General features: G+C 44.1%; 1 protein-coding gene across 1 annotated transcript in view; it reads right to left on the bottom strand.

Annotated features, from left to right (window-relative positions):
* Positions 1-5,161, bottom strand: part of LOC121556646 (kinesin-like protein KIF1A) — a 150,303-nt gene extending 145,142 nt beyond the window's left edge. Inside the window, 1 exon segment of the mRNA XM_045223583.1 lies at positions 4,795-5,161. The gene's annotated coding sequence lies outside the window, so the exon portion shown is untranslated.
* Positions 5,162-15,479: the final 10,318 nt, after the last annotated feature.

Below are 15,479 nucleotides of genomic sequence, written 5' to 3'. Positions count from 1 at the left end.
GCGTCGGCTGGAGTGGTGTAAAGCTCGCCGCCATTGGACTCTGGAGCACTGGAAGTGCGTTCTCTCGAGTGATGAATCACGCTTCACCATCTGGCAGTCCGACAGATGAATCTGGGTTTGGCGGATGCCAGGAGAACGCTACCTGCCCTAATGCATAGTGCCAACTGTAAAGTTTGCTGGAGGAGGAATAATGGTCTGTGGTTGTTTTTCATGGTTCGGGCTAGGCCCCTTAGTTCCAATGAAGGGAAATCTCAACGCTCCAGCATACAATGACATTCTAGATGATTTTGTGTTTCCAACTTTGTGGCAACAGTTTGGGGAAGGCCCTTTCCTGCTTCAGCATGACAATGCCTCTGTGCACAAAGCGAGGTCCATACAGAAAAGTTTATTTTGAGATCGGTGTGGAAGAACTTGCCTGGCCTGCACAGAGCGCTGACCTCAACCCCATCGAACACCTTAGGGATGAATTGGAACGCCGACTGCGAGCCAGGCCTAATCGCCCAACATCAGTGCCCGACCTCACTAATGCTCTTGTGGCTGAATGGAAGCAAGTCCCCCACAGAAATGTTTCAACATCTAGTGGAAAGCCTTCCCAGAAGAGTGGAGGCTGGCTGTTATAGCAGCAAAGAGGGGGGACCAACTCCATATTAATGCGCATGATTTTGGACTGAGATGTTCGACGAGCAGGTGTCCACATACCTTTGGTCATGTAGTGTACCTACCATTATAACCAGTTCCCAATGGTAAACCATTACCATACCCAATTGTAACCTAGGACTATAACTATTTGACTGAGTATGGTACTAAAAAGCTGTATGGAATCATTTGAATAGATTCTCACAGTAGGCTCACGTACAGGCCCACCCCCATGATCATACAGGCCCACCCCCATGATCGTACAGGCCCACCCCCATGATCGTACAGGCCCACCCCCATGATCGTACAGGCCCACCCCCATGATCGTACAGGCCCACCCCCATGATCGTACAGGCCCACCCCCCATGATCGTACAGGCCCACCCCCCATGATCGTACAGGCCCACCCCCATGATCGTACAGGCCCACCCCCATGATCGTACAGGCCCACCCCCCATGATCGTACAGGCCCACCCCCATGATCGTACAGGCCCACCCCCATGATCGTACAGGCCCCCCCCCCATGATCGTACAGGCCCCACCCCCCATGATCGTACAGGGCCACCCCCCATGATCGTACAGGCCCACCCCCCATGATCGTACAGGCCCACCCCCATGATCGTACAGGCCCACCCCCATGATCGTACAGGCCCACCCCCATGATCGTACAGGCCCACCCCCATGATCGTACAGGCCCACCCCCATGATCGTACAGGCCCCACCCCCATGATCTTGTGATTTGGAATCGAATGCGTAGGTCTGCCTCCCAAAATAAGAGCAAGCAACAACTACTGTATATCATATTACGTTAACCCCAAAATATTCCATTTAGTCTACAGTAGTAAGACTTCCATGCAGGTCTACAGTAGTAACACTTCCACAGTCTACAGTAGTAAGACTTCCACAGTCTACCAGTAGTAAGACTTCCATGTGGTCTACAGTAGTAAGACTTCCATGCAGGTCTACCAGTAGTAAGACTTCCATGCAGGTCTACCAGTAGTAAGACTTCCATGCAGGTCTACCAGCAGTAAGACTTCCATGCAGGTCTACCAGTAGAAAGACTTCCATGCAGGTCTACCAGTAGTAAGACTTCCATGCAGGTCTACCAGCAGTAAGACTTCCATGCAGGTCTACCAGTAGAAAGACTTCCATGCAGGTCTACCAGTAGTAAGACTTCCATGCAGGTCTACCAGTAGTAAGACTTCCATGCAGGTCTACCAGTAGTAAGACTTCCATGCAGGTCTACCAGTAGTAAGACTTCCATGCAGGTCTACCAGCAGTAAGACTTCCATGCAGGTCTACCAGTAGAAAGACTTCCATGCAGGTCTACCAGTAGTAAGACTTCCATGCAGGTCTACCAGTAGTAAGACTTCCATGCAGGTCTACCAGTAGTAAGACTTCCATGCAGGTCTACCAGTAGTAAGACTTCCATGCAGGTCTACCAGTAGTAAGACTTCCATGCAGGTCTACCAGTAGTAAGACTTCCATGCAGGTCTACCAGTAGTAAGACTTCCATGCAGGTCTACCAGTAGTAAGACTTCCATGCAGGTCTACCAGCAGTAAGACTTCCATGCAGGTCTACCAGCAGTAAGACTTCCATGCAGGTCTACCAGTAGTAAGACTTCCATGCAGGTCTACCAGTAGAAAGACTTCCATGCAGGTCTACCAGCAGTAAGACTTCCATGCAGGTCTACCAGCAGTAAGACTTCCATGCAGGTCTACCAGCAGTAAGACTTCCATGCAGGTCTACCAGTAGAAAGACTTCCATGCAGGTCTACCAGCAGTAAGACTTCCATGCAGGTCTACCAGTAGAAAGACTTCCATGCAGGTCTACCAGCAGTAAGACTTCCATGCAGGTCTACCAGTAGCCCGGGACATATATGTGAGGTGGCGTCAAACAGGAGTGAATTGAGACATAAATACAGATTGCTTTGGTGGAATGGTGTAGACTTCATTGCAAAGGTAAAATACAGAACAATTCTGATGTGTTTTGTAGGCTGGCCTACTTGCACCAGTAGGTAGGCCTATCAAACTATAAAGGTAGAATGGCGGGTAACATCTTTTAGGAAATGGATACTGCGTAGCAAAATGTCATTGACATAATTTATATGACCTGTGGCTACTTAAGTGATATTACCCTCGAAGCCGGTGTTTGGAGGATATATTGGCACGGGTGTTGTTAGGCCAGAGCCAAAGTCAAGGGCCGGCAAACCGTGCTAATATATCCTCCAAACACCGGCTTCGAGGGCATTATCACTTTTATATAACGGGTTACCAACATATTCAAATAATGATTTACATATTTTCATTTAAAAAAATAATATTTTGATGAATTTATTCATACTATTTCATCCTTCCACGAGATATAGTCTCGACACAAATCTAAGGTTGCTACCCAAGCCGGCTGGTCATTCGTTCTATCGGTTCGTTTGCCAGTGATGCAACCCAGTCGTTAAGTCTTTTTGTTCCGTATCTATGGACTCGACCCAGTCGTTAGTTCGAAATGTTCTATTGCCATACTGGCTGGTAACGTTCTTATCCCTTGCTTGCAAGCTAGCCGACTACGGCTAATTTACAGTCACGTCAAACAGTGCAGCCAGAATAACAATAGTAGGTGCATTTGCATTTGTTTAAGCTGTTTTTGGTTACATTTATTTGGATATATCCATAACAATGAGCTAATGATGTGCGATTTCACCTGGCATAGAAAATGTGCTCTCTCTCGTCAGGAGACTGTTGTTCAGAGGAGCTAGCCAAGAACACAGCTACCGCAATCACTTCAAACTGAAGCTAGAAAGACTATAAACTAGCTGCGCTTCTTTTCATTTGACCTGTTTTCTATTGACATTTCTTTATATATATATATCCATAAAAATAATGCTGATTCATGATTTCGACTGGCTGAGAAAAGCTGCCGATCAGTTTCGCCCCGACTCCCGACCCATAGACGTTCATTACTATGGGACAGCTGGAGATCGGATTTCAATACTGAAACAGTGTTGCAAAGACAGAGAGAAAGGTTATACAAATCTCTGCTATTTAAAACCAATTTCTAGTCTAAAAGAAATGGGAGGTGAAGTTTATAAATTGCCTGGCTGGGCTGATGAGATAGTGGATTGCGCAGTGAGATGGAACAGTAAAAAAAAAAGCATTTCAACATCATAGATTTACCCGGTGGTGACTTGTGGAATAGACACCGGCTAGAATGCAGTTTTAACCAATCAGCATCCAGGATTAGACCCACCCCCATTGTATAATGTATTATAATAATAATAAGATGGGTGCTTGTATTTGTCCTATTTCAATGTGTTTTTTTTTTGCATATCCCAATTCTCCCTGAGACACCCTCGGACTCGGAGAGTGGGGTAACAGCCAGAGTCTGGGCGACAGATTTTCCACCTTGCCGGCTCAGGGATACTAACTAGCGACCTTTCGATAACTGGCCCAACGCTCCAGGGATACTAACTAGCGACCTTTCGATAACTGGCCCAACGCTCTAACCACTAGGCTTCCTGCCACTCCACCTTATTATCAGGTAGGCGGGCGTGTAGGCTTAATCTGACATGAGTACGCATCTGACCGCCATTTTTTGGAGAGAGACTGTAAACACGAGGATATAACTGTTGGGATGCTGTGTGAAATAAGACGCAGGTGCACAGGCTGTGCATCGTAGGAGTTTATCATGATCCTAATGTTAGCCTACACATTTACCACGTCATTTTTGTCATAGCGATACGAACGACACACACATGTAGCCTAGACCTAGGCTGTCATTCGAAATGGATATTTCAGGACAATTCAACAGCTATTATATTGTCACAGGCACGATTTGTTTGTAACGTAACAAATAAGTCAAATTCTAAATGAGGCTGCCAACTGATTTAGATGCCTAGCCCACCTCCTTAATGGCATTCTTATCGTCAACCAGCTCAACATTATACTAGAAAATAACAATAAATAGGTTCTAGAGAAAATGATCTATTATATTTAAGCTCCTAGTTTTCCGTCCACCCTACGTGGTCTGAGCTGACAGCTCCTCAATAGCCGCACCCCATCACAATCATTTCTCCCTTCCCTTCCCAGCCGCAGGAGACCCAACACCAAACAAACAGACACTGCCCCATGAATACTGCATTATCACCAGAACAATGGATCCTACCTCTTTAATGCCCCGTCCGGTTTAAGAAGCTTGTTTGCTCTGCTCTCCTCCTCTGTTAATCGTCTGTCTTCCAGCTCCAGATCCTCTTCTCTCTTTCTCTCTCTCTCTCTCTCTCTCTCTCTCTCTCTCTCTGTCTGACTGTCAGTCCACCTCCCTTATTTTCTCCCCTCCTCCCTCCAAGCAGGAAGAAGACACACAAGGTAGAAATAACACAATGACCGGTAGAGGGTATATTATAGTATAGCCTAGAAACCCTGCTATAGCCTGGGGTCCAGGGAGGGTTTGATAAAACGAGAAGGGTTTGCGTTGCGTGCTAGAAGCCAAAATGTCTCTGTTCTGTTCTGTTGACTGCCTGCTGCTGCCTACAGGAAGGATGCTGAGCTGTACTGAGCCTGGTGATGTCATCACTGAGGGAGGTAGCAGCATCAATGCAGCAGAGAGAGAGAGAGAGAGAGAGAGAGAGAGAGAGAGAGAGAGAGAGAGAGAGAGAGAGAGAGAGAGAGAGAGAGAGAGAGAGAGAGAGAGAGAGAGTAAGGGAGGGGGAAGGGAGGGCTGAGCACCCGGGCAGAGAGAAAGAGAGAGTGCAGAGAGAGAGCGAGATTATTATCCTGAGGGGAATAGGGCACACAAACAAAAACACTGGTCTTCTGTGTGGTCTCTGTGTTTTAGCAACATTTAAGTGATAATGAAGAAGAAGTCTTTGGAGGATATAATGACACGGGTTACCAACAAATTCAAATAATGATTGACATAGTTTCATAGAAAACGTTATTTTAATGAATTTATTTATGCTATGTCATCCTTCCACGAGATATAGTCCCGACACAAATCTAGTGTTGCTACCCAAGCCGGCTGGTCGTCCGTTCTATCGGTTCGGTTGCCAGAGACGCGACCCAGTCGTTAAGTCTTTTTGTTTCGTATCTATGGACGCAACCCAGTCATTCGTTCTTAATGTTCCACTGCCATACTGGCTGGCAACGATCTTATCCCTTCCTTGCTAGCTAGCCAACTACGGCTAATTTACAGTCACGTCAAACAGTGCAGCCAGAATAACAACAGTAGCTGCATTTGCATTTGTTTAAGCTGTTTTCTTGTGACATTTATTTGGACACATCCATAACAATGAGCTAATGAGGCGCGATTTTGCCTGGCATAGTCAACAACACAGCTAATACAATCACTTAAAACTGAAGCTGGAAAGACTGAAAACTAGCTGCACTTCGTTTCCTTAGACCTTTTTTCAATTGACATTTATTTGTATATATCCATAAATATCATGCCAGCTGATTCATGAGTTCGACTCGCTGAGGAACGCTGCCTGCCTGTCTGTCTCGTCCCGTCTCCCGACACGTTCATTACTATGGGACACCTGGAGATTGAATTAGAATATTGAAACAATGTTGCAAATGTCGGAGAGACAGACAGCAAGGTTTATACAACCCTCCGCTGTTGAAAACTAAATGTTAGTCCAAAACAAATGTTAGATCATGTCTAGATGCTTTTTATAGTGGAGATCAAGTTCATAAATTGCCTGGCTGGGCTGATGAGACAGTGGATTGCGCAGTCAGATGGAACAGAGTATTCATCGTTAGGAATTCACTTTTCCTCTGTCTTTATATTAGTGATTCGTCTCTCGTGACGGCCTTAACATTACAATTAACTTAGAGTAGCTGATTTGCTTCTGGGTGCCGAGATGAGTACACCTGTCTTGGCATGTCTATATACAATACTATAGCTAGATGTTATACAGAATTATACAATGGGTGGGTCTAATCCTGAATGCTGATTGGTTAAAATCGCATTCCAGCCGTTGTCCATTCGACAAGTTACCACCAGCTAAATCCATGATGCTAAAATGCCAGTTTACAGTAATGTACATTTATTTACAGCGTTAATGTCCTGGACAATGGAAAGCAGACAGCAGCATTCTGATCTGCACGGTGAATTAATCCTTTGTAGGTCAAGCCTGAGACATTAAGCTGAGAGGACATAATACCAGCACAAAGCAGAGCTCTGTTACCATGGAAATGCCCCGTGAATGTTATCAGGTCTGGTTAGTTGGTTGGGACCCCACCAAGTTGTTTAGAGGGCCTGCCAGAAGAGGACTGGCCACCCCTCAGAGCCTGGTTCCTCTCTAGGCTTCTTCCTAGGTTCCGAGTTTTTCCTCGCCACTGGGCTTCTACATCTGCATTGCTTGCTGTTTGCGGTTTTAGGCTTGGTTTCTGTATAAGCACTTTGTGACATCTGCTGATGTAAAAATAGCTTTATAAATACATTTGATTTGATTTGGTTAGTTAGTTGGTAGCTGTTACAGGCTTTGGTTTTTCCATTTTTATTTTGAGGTTGAATGTTAGCACGATAGCACGTTAGCACGTGGGGTGTACCGATTGGTGTCACCTCGTTAGTCAGTGTGTGTTACACCTGTGCTGGTTTGTCATCTCGTTAGTGGGAAGGTGTTTCACCTGTGCTGGTCCAGGTGATATTTAAGAGTGGCTGTCCCAGTTCTCCAGTTGTCTTCAGAGATGTGGAGGGTCAACACCTTTAGTTGATTTCTAGAACAATCCTTTCTTTTTGTTTTGCTCCACTTGTTGTTTTGCTTCCTGTCTTTCAGTTTGGGGTTGTTATTTTGTTTACCTCTTATTGGACAGAGTTAGTGTGTGTCATGGTGGGTGTCTTTTAGGGCCCAGTTGTTGTTGCTAGTCCACTTTCAGTGGACACTCCCATGAGTGTCTTTCATAACCCGTCCTAAAACCCCACCTGTTTCGTTTTGGTTGTTGTCAGTGACTCTTTGTTAGTTACCCTTTCTCTTTGAGCAAAATTTTTTGGTTTTCTTGCTGGGAAACGTAACAGTAGCCCACCAAATTGTTTAGAGGGGTTGGTTAGTTGGTAGACCACAAAGTTGTTTAGATTGGCTCAAGATGATATCAGACAGAAACATAAACTATGATGTCAGACCTCATGCCAAGAGGAGAGTTGCTAGGTCAAAGACAAACCAATGTTTCAGTAGGTCCCAGACAAACACAAACCAATGTTTTTGTTAATATATTTTTTAAAATATATATATAGATAAATGAATGATGGATGGATATAAATACATGTAGATTCTGTAGATTCATGATATTAATTGATTGAATTCAGTGTACTGTCATGCCAGCCATTTATGATGCAAGTGGTTCTGTAAATAATGTCTGACCTTTTCACCCTACTAAGGTTTATCTGGAGTGGGGGAATTATGGATGCGTCCCAAATGGCATGCTATTTTCCCATACAGTGCACTACTTTTGATGCAGCTTATATCCAACCCCCCGAAATGTGAGAGAAAATCGAATACTTTTCAGTAAATCCCAGTGCAAGACACCCGTGTAACGCTCTCTCGGTGGTAGGGAGAATGCAGAGCAGTGAGACATGAGACCCAGCTCTTCTTGAGTCGGTTTTGGATTAGCCTTACAAAGGGGTTACATTTATAAAGTGTTTTCTCAACAAGGGAATTATTTTTTGGAAAATTAGAGGTAATATTATTGTTTGATCATCATTCCAAATATGTAACACATAATTAGAGTACAACATTATGTTGGCATATTTAGAGACTATGGGCTCTATGTCCATCTGGCTCTTCAGTATGTCCAGCTGGCTCTACAGTATGTCCAGCTGGCTCTACAGTATGTCCAGCTGGCTCTACAGTATGTCCAGCTGGCTCTAGAGTATGTCCAGCTGGCTCTACAGTATGTCCAGCTGGCTCTTCAGTATGTCCAGCTGGCTCTTCAGTATGTCCAGCTGGCTCTACAGTATGTCCAGCTGGCTCTACAGTATGTCCAGCTGGCTCTACAGTATGTCCAGCTGGCTCTACAGTATGTCCAGCTGGCTCTACAGTATGTCCAGCTGGCTCTATGTCCAGCTGGTTCTATGTTCAGCTGGCTCTACAGTATGTCCAGCTGGCTATATGTTCAGCTGGCTCTACAGTATGTGCAGCTGGCTCTATGTCCAGCTGGCTCTACAGTATGTCCAGCTGGCTCCATGTCCAGCTGGCTCTACAGTATGTCCAGCTGGCTCTATGTTCAGCTGGCTCTACAGTATGTCCAGCTGGCTCTACAGTATGTCCAGCTGGCTCTACAGTATGTCCAGCTGGCTCTATGTCCAGCTGGTTCTATGTTCAGCTGGCTCTACAGTATGTCCAGCTGGCTATATGTTCAGCTGGCTCTACAGTATGTCCAGCTGGCTCTACAGTATGTCCAGCTGGCTCTACAGTATGTCCAGCTGGCTCTACAGTATGTCCAGCTGGCTCCATGTCCAGCTGGCTCTACAGTATGTCCAGCTGGCTCTATGTTCAGCTGGCTCTACAGTATGTCCAGCTGGCTCTACAGTATGTCCAGCTGGCTCCATGTTCAGCTGGCTCCATGTTCAGCTGGCTCTATGTTCAGCTCACTAACCTACCTATACTGACTGGGTTGTCGTCAACCCTGTTCTCCTCTCCTATTCTCACCCTGGCCTCTATATTAGGCTAGCGGTAAGGAGGCACAAGTGTCAAACGCACCTTAGTTTGCAATTTCGTCATGTAAAAATTGGCGCACTGGCATTTTCCAGCCCTTTACGGCAGGTTTGACAATTTAATGTTTGGACTCATTCCATGTGATGCCCATTGCATGGAAGGTGTCAGTGACCGTAGGAAGCCTGTTCAGGAACATCAAGTTATTTAATTAAGACTGCTTATTGTTTTTCATTGGTCATTTTGTCAAAGAATGCATCTTCCATTTGCCTCTGTTGGACCCAACTGTCAAATCTCAGGAATTCCAATCTCTGTCCGTGGTGCTGAATCCACTTGTAGCTATATTTGCCTGTTTGTTTGTTTACCTTTCACGTTGCAAAGTCACTACCGGCCACAACAACAGCCATGGTGGGCTATAGCTGTATACATCTGGGAGCTTTCCAACCCCACCACCCCTTCCCTAATTGGAGTAAACTAGTGAACAACAATGCTTAGGCCTCTACTTCCAGCTTATACATACTATATACATTTTATGGACACTGTCAATTTTACAATAATTATATTTTGTTTGTTTTTACTCCTGAACTTCCTCTACCCTCAACCTCTCCTATCATTTTCATGATGTCCATCCGGTTTGCTTCTATATGCCATATCTTTCTAACTGTGCTCTTTCACAAAACCTCTCAACCTATAACCTATATACTTATTATGGACACAGCATGCTTTACATTAGTTATCTTGTTGTTATTAGTTGTTGTTAGTCCCATCCTTCAGCTCCATTCAACACCTCCCATCTATCTCTTAACACCATCCATATAGGATTTCTATTTGCCATATATTTTCAACTGTACTGTGATGTTTTACAAAAGTTCTGAACCTTTCTATTCTCATTGTTTCTACAGATTGTAAATTGAAAATACACATTTTTGCTAAAAGTATTATTATATTATTGATCGATTGACTATGACTTTTCAGGTCACCCGGTAGTGCTATCTGCAGGGTTAGCTCCAGGTAAATATTGCAATCCTTCAGCCATTCCTGGACCTGTGACCAAAAACAAGCTACATATGGACAGTACCAAAACAAATTATCTAATGATTCTGTCTCTTTGCAGCAAAATCTGCAGAGCTGGGAAGATTGTATCCCCCATATAAATAACATTATATTGGTAGCAATAATTTTGTATAATAATTTAAATGGAAAAATTCTAAGTTTTCAATCCGGCGTCGTTTTGCGTATCAGTTCGTAAACACTATGCCATGGAATCGGTACGTCAAAAATCTCTTCCCAACTATTTTGCAATCTATATGGGACGGCTGTCAATCCTTTGGTCCTTAAATGAAACTGGTATACTTTTTTATTTATCACCATTTTCTTTAACCAATTATATTATTTAAGGCCGACAGACAAGTTCCTTACTTTTTCCCCCTTCCACTTTCCTTTTCCATTTTTGCGGTAATGCTGCAATTAATTGGTTGTAATTTTGGGTAGAGCAGACATTTCCATATGTTTTTGTTAGCGACATAATTCCACCAGTCCTACCTATGATATCATTTACGATGTGATGCGTGTGATAGAAGGAGTCAGGCGCAGGAGAGTAATACGTATCCAAAGAGTTTATTCCGTCGATAAACAGTTGCGCAAGCCAACAACACTCAGGCACAGGGGAAATATCTACCCTGGCAACAACAAGGTAAGGGTAGCTCAACCGAGCTACACACAGCTCACTACAAACAATCACACACACAGACAAGGAAGCAGAGGGAACACTTATACAATGGTATAAGTTATACGTGGTCCTCTGTAGCTCAGCTGGTAGAGCACGGCGCTTGTTACGCCAAGGTAGTGGGTTCAATCCCCGGGACCACCCATACACAAAAATGTATGCACGCACGACTGTAAGTCGCTTTGGATAAAAGCGTCTGCTAAATGGCATATTATTATTATTATTATTATATACAATGACTAATTGGGGATAAGGACCAGGTGTGTGTGATTAATTAGACAAGACAAGTGGAGTGATGATAAATGGATCGGCAGTAGCTAGTAAGCCGGTGACGACGAACGCCGAAACCTGCCCGAACAAGGACGGGAGGCAGCCTCGGCGGAAGTCGTGACATATGAAGATTATACCTTTTTCAAAAAATAATTGTCCTTTTTTTTTTTTACAATTAGTATATTTGAGTTTAACCACAATATTTGTTGCATTATTTGTTCTGTCGTTTCTGGAGGATTAAATTGAAATTGCAACCAACTTTCTACGGCTTTTTTTAGAAATAGTGATATTTGGGAGATTATTTCCTTTTCAAATAACTGAAAGTCAGAGGTAAACCACAACTTAAAGCAACCACATATTTAGCCAATGAGCACGTTCAGTGAGGAGTCAAGCCTCGACACACCTTCAACTTGTTTATTCATTATTCATGGCGGTGGATAGGATGAAAACACCAGCTACTGCGCCCATAGTTCTAGTTGTGAAAATAGCAAAAATATTTCTGACACCCCCTGAACCTATAGCACTACAGCCAGCACTTAGATTTACAATTACTTTGGGTTTATTAAAATAGAGCCCACAATGTAGCACCTACAGTGGGGGAAAAAAAGTATTTAGTCAGCCACCAATTGTGCAAGTTCTCCCACTTAACGCTCCCGTTGTCCTAGGGTCAAAATGACCCGCCACTGTGTTGAACCAACTTTATTAAATTTTTATATTTTTTGGATCATTTGTGAGAAGGAGGCAGTGATACTTTCTTTAAAGTCTCACTGCCTCCTTCTCACAAATGATCCCAAAAATATAAAAATTAAATAAAGTTGGTTCAACACAGTGGCGGGTCATTTTGACCCTAGGACAACGGGAGGGTTAAATAGATGAGAGAGGCCTGTAATTTTCATCATAGGTACACGTCAACTATGACAGACAAAATGAGAATTTTTTCCAGAAAATCACATTGTAGGATTTTTAATGAATTTATCTGCAAATTATGGTGGAAAATAATTATTTGGTCATTAACAAAAGTTTCTCAATACTTTGTTATATACCCTTTGTTGGCAATGACACAGGTCAAACGTTTTCTGTAAGTCTTCACAAGGTTTTCACACACTGTTGCTGGTATTTTGGCCCATTCCTCCATGCAGATCTCCTCTAGAGCAGTGATGTTTTGGGGCTGTTGCTGGGCAACATGGACTTTCAACTCCCTCCAAAGATTTTCTATGGGGTTGAGATCTGGAGACTGGCTAGGCCACTCCAGGACCTTGAAATGCTTCTTACGAAGCCACTCCTTTGTTGCCCGGGTGGTGTGTTTGGGATCATTGTCATGCTGAAAGACCCAGCCACGTTTCATCTTCAATGCCCTTGCTGATGGAAGGAGGTTTTCACTCAAAATCTCACGATACATGGCCCCATTCATTCTTTCCTTTACACGGATCAGTCGTCCTGGTCCCTTTGCAGAAAAACAGCCCCAAAGCATGATGTTTCCACCCCCCATGCTTCACAGTAGGTATTGTGTTCTTTGGATGCAACTCAGCATTCTTTGTCCTCCAAACACGACGAGTTGAGTTTTTACCAAAAAGTTCTATTTTGGTTTCATCTGACCATATGACATTCTCCCAATCCTCTTCTGGATCATCCAAATGCACTCTAGCAAACTTCAGACAGGCCTGGACATGTACTGGCTTAAGCAGGGGGACACGTCTGGCACTGCAGGATTTGAGTCCCTGGCGGCGTAGTGTGTTACTGATGGTAGGCTTTGTTACTTTGGTCCCAGCTCTCTGCATGTCATTCACTAGGTCGGGGTGAGATGTTGCGTGGAGCCCCAGATCGAGGGAGATTAGCAGTGGTCTTGTACGTCTTCCATTTCCTAATAATTGCTCCCACAGTTGATTTCTTCAAACCAAGCTGCTTACTTATTGCAGATTCAGTCTTCCCAGCCTGGTGCAGGTCTACAATTTTGTTTCTGGTGTCCTTTGACAGCTCTTTTGTCTTGGCCATAGTGGAGTTTGGAGTGTGACTGTTTGAGGTTGTGGACAGGTGTCTTTTATACTGATAACAAGTTCAAACAGGTGCCATTAATACAGGTAACGAGTGGAGGACAGAGGAGCCTCTTAAAGAAGAAGTTACAGGTCTGTGAGAGCCAGAAATCTTGCTTGTTTGTAGGTGACCAAATATTTATTTTCCACCATAATTTGCAAATAAATTCATTAAAAATCCTACAATGTGATTTTCTGGAGAGAAAAAAATCTGAATTTGTCTGTCATATTTGACGTGTACCTATGATGAAAATTACAGGCCTCTCTCATCTTTTTAAGTTGGAGAACTTGCACAATTGGTGGCTGACAAAATACCTTTTTCCCCCACTGTATCTATGTAGCCAACATGGTATAAAATATGTGTTCATAATTATATTGATATTGATATGTCTTTCCCTAATGTCTATTGGATAACGGATCAAATCCATATTTTTTGATTCATACAGCAGTGTTGTATACAGATCACATCATCCACCGACACACTAAATGGTTAAATGATGATTTGTTGTTTGTGTAGGCCTGGCTACAGTCTATTGTAATGGCTAGTGGATAGGATGTACTGTATAGTGTTTAGCTGGCTGCTCTGGAAGGTACCATGCTAGGACAGGCAGGCAGTCAGGCAGAGGCCACTCAGGTTTCAACCCGCCTGTAACACAATGACATTGTGTTTTCTGTAGACAGCCTCAATCCAGATCAGACACGCTAACTAGCTACTGTTAGCCAGTTTCTCTCGCCCTCCCTGCTCTCTCTCTCTCTCTCTCTCCCTCTCTCTCACTCGCTCTCTCTCTCTCTCGCCCTCTCTGCTCTCTCTCCCTCTCTCTCTCTCTCTCTCTCTCTCTCTCTCTCTCTCTCTCTGCTCTCTCTCCCTCTCTCCCTCTCTCTCTCTCTCTCTCTCTCTCTCTGCCCTCTCTGCTCTCTCTCTCCCTCTCTCTCTCTCGCTCTCTCTCTCTCTCGCCCTCTCTGCTCTCTCTCTCTCTCTCTCTCTCTCTCGCCCTCTCTGCTCTCTCTCTCTCCCTCTCTCTCTCTCTCTCTCTCTCTCTCTCTCTCTCTCTCTCTCTCTCTGCTCTCTCCTCTCTCTCTCTCTCTCTCCCTCTCTCTCTCTGCTCTCTCTCTCTCTCTCTCTCTCTCTCTCTCTCTCTCTCTCTCTCTGCTCTCTCTCCCTCTCTCTCTCTCTCTCTCTCTCTCTGCTCTCTCTCTCTCTCTCTGCTCTCTCTCCCTCTCTCTCTCTCTCTCTCTCTCTCTCTGTTCTCTCTCCCTCCCTCTCTCTTGCCCTTCCTGTTCTCCCTCTCTCTCTCTCTCTCTCGCCCTCCCTGCTCTCTCTCTTTTGGCAGCAGGTTAGGAAGTGCAGCTCAGTTTCCACCTCATTTTGTGGGCAGTGTGCACATAGCCTGTCTTCTCTTGAGAGCCAGGTCTGCCTACGATGGCCAATAGCAAAGCTATGCTGACTGAGTCTGTATATAGTCAAAGCTTTCCTTAAGTTTGGGTCAGTCACAGTGGTCAGGTATTCTGCCACTGTGTACTCTCTGTTTAGGGCAAAAAAGCATTCTAGTTTGCTCAGTTTTTTTGTTAATTCTTTCCAATGTGTCAAGTAATCCTCTTTTTGTTTTCTCATGATTTGGTTGTGTTGTTGTCCTGGGGCTCTGTGGGGTCTGTTTGTGTTTGTGAACAGAGCCCCAGGACCAGCTTATTTAGGGGACTCTTCTCCAGGTTCATCTCTCTGTAGGTGATGGCTTTGTTATGGAAGGTTTGGGAATCGCTTCCTTTTAAGTGGTTATTGAATTTGACGGCTCTTTTCTGGATTTAGATAATTAGCGGGTATCGGCCTAATTCTGCTCTGCATGCATTATTTTGTGTTTTTCGCTGTACACGGAGGATATTTTTGCAGAATTCTGCATGCAGAATCTCAATTTGGTGTTTGTTCCATTATGTGAATTCTTGGTTGGTGAGCGGACCCCAGACCTCACAACCATGAAGGGCAATGGGTTCTATAACTGATTCAAGTATTTTTAGCCAGATCCTAATTGGTATGTTGAATTTTATGTTCCTTTTGATGGCATCTCTATTTGCACATCATCTTCTGCACATCTATCAATCCAGTGTTAATACTAAATTGTAATTATTTTACACTATGGCCTATTTATTGCCTTACCTCCATAATTTACTACATTTGCACACA

Source organism: Coregonus clupeaformis, chromosome 11 (assembly GCF_020615455.1).
Source record: "Coregonus clupeaformis isolate EN_2021a chromosome 11, ASM2061545v1, whole genome shotgun sequence".
NCBI lineage: Eukaryota > Metazoa > Chordata > Actinopteri > Salmoniformes > Salmonidae > Coregonus > Coregonus clupeaformis.
This window is presented reverse-complemented; position numbering and strand designations above follow the sequence as displayed.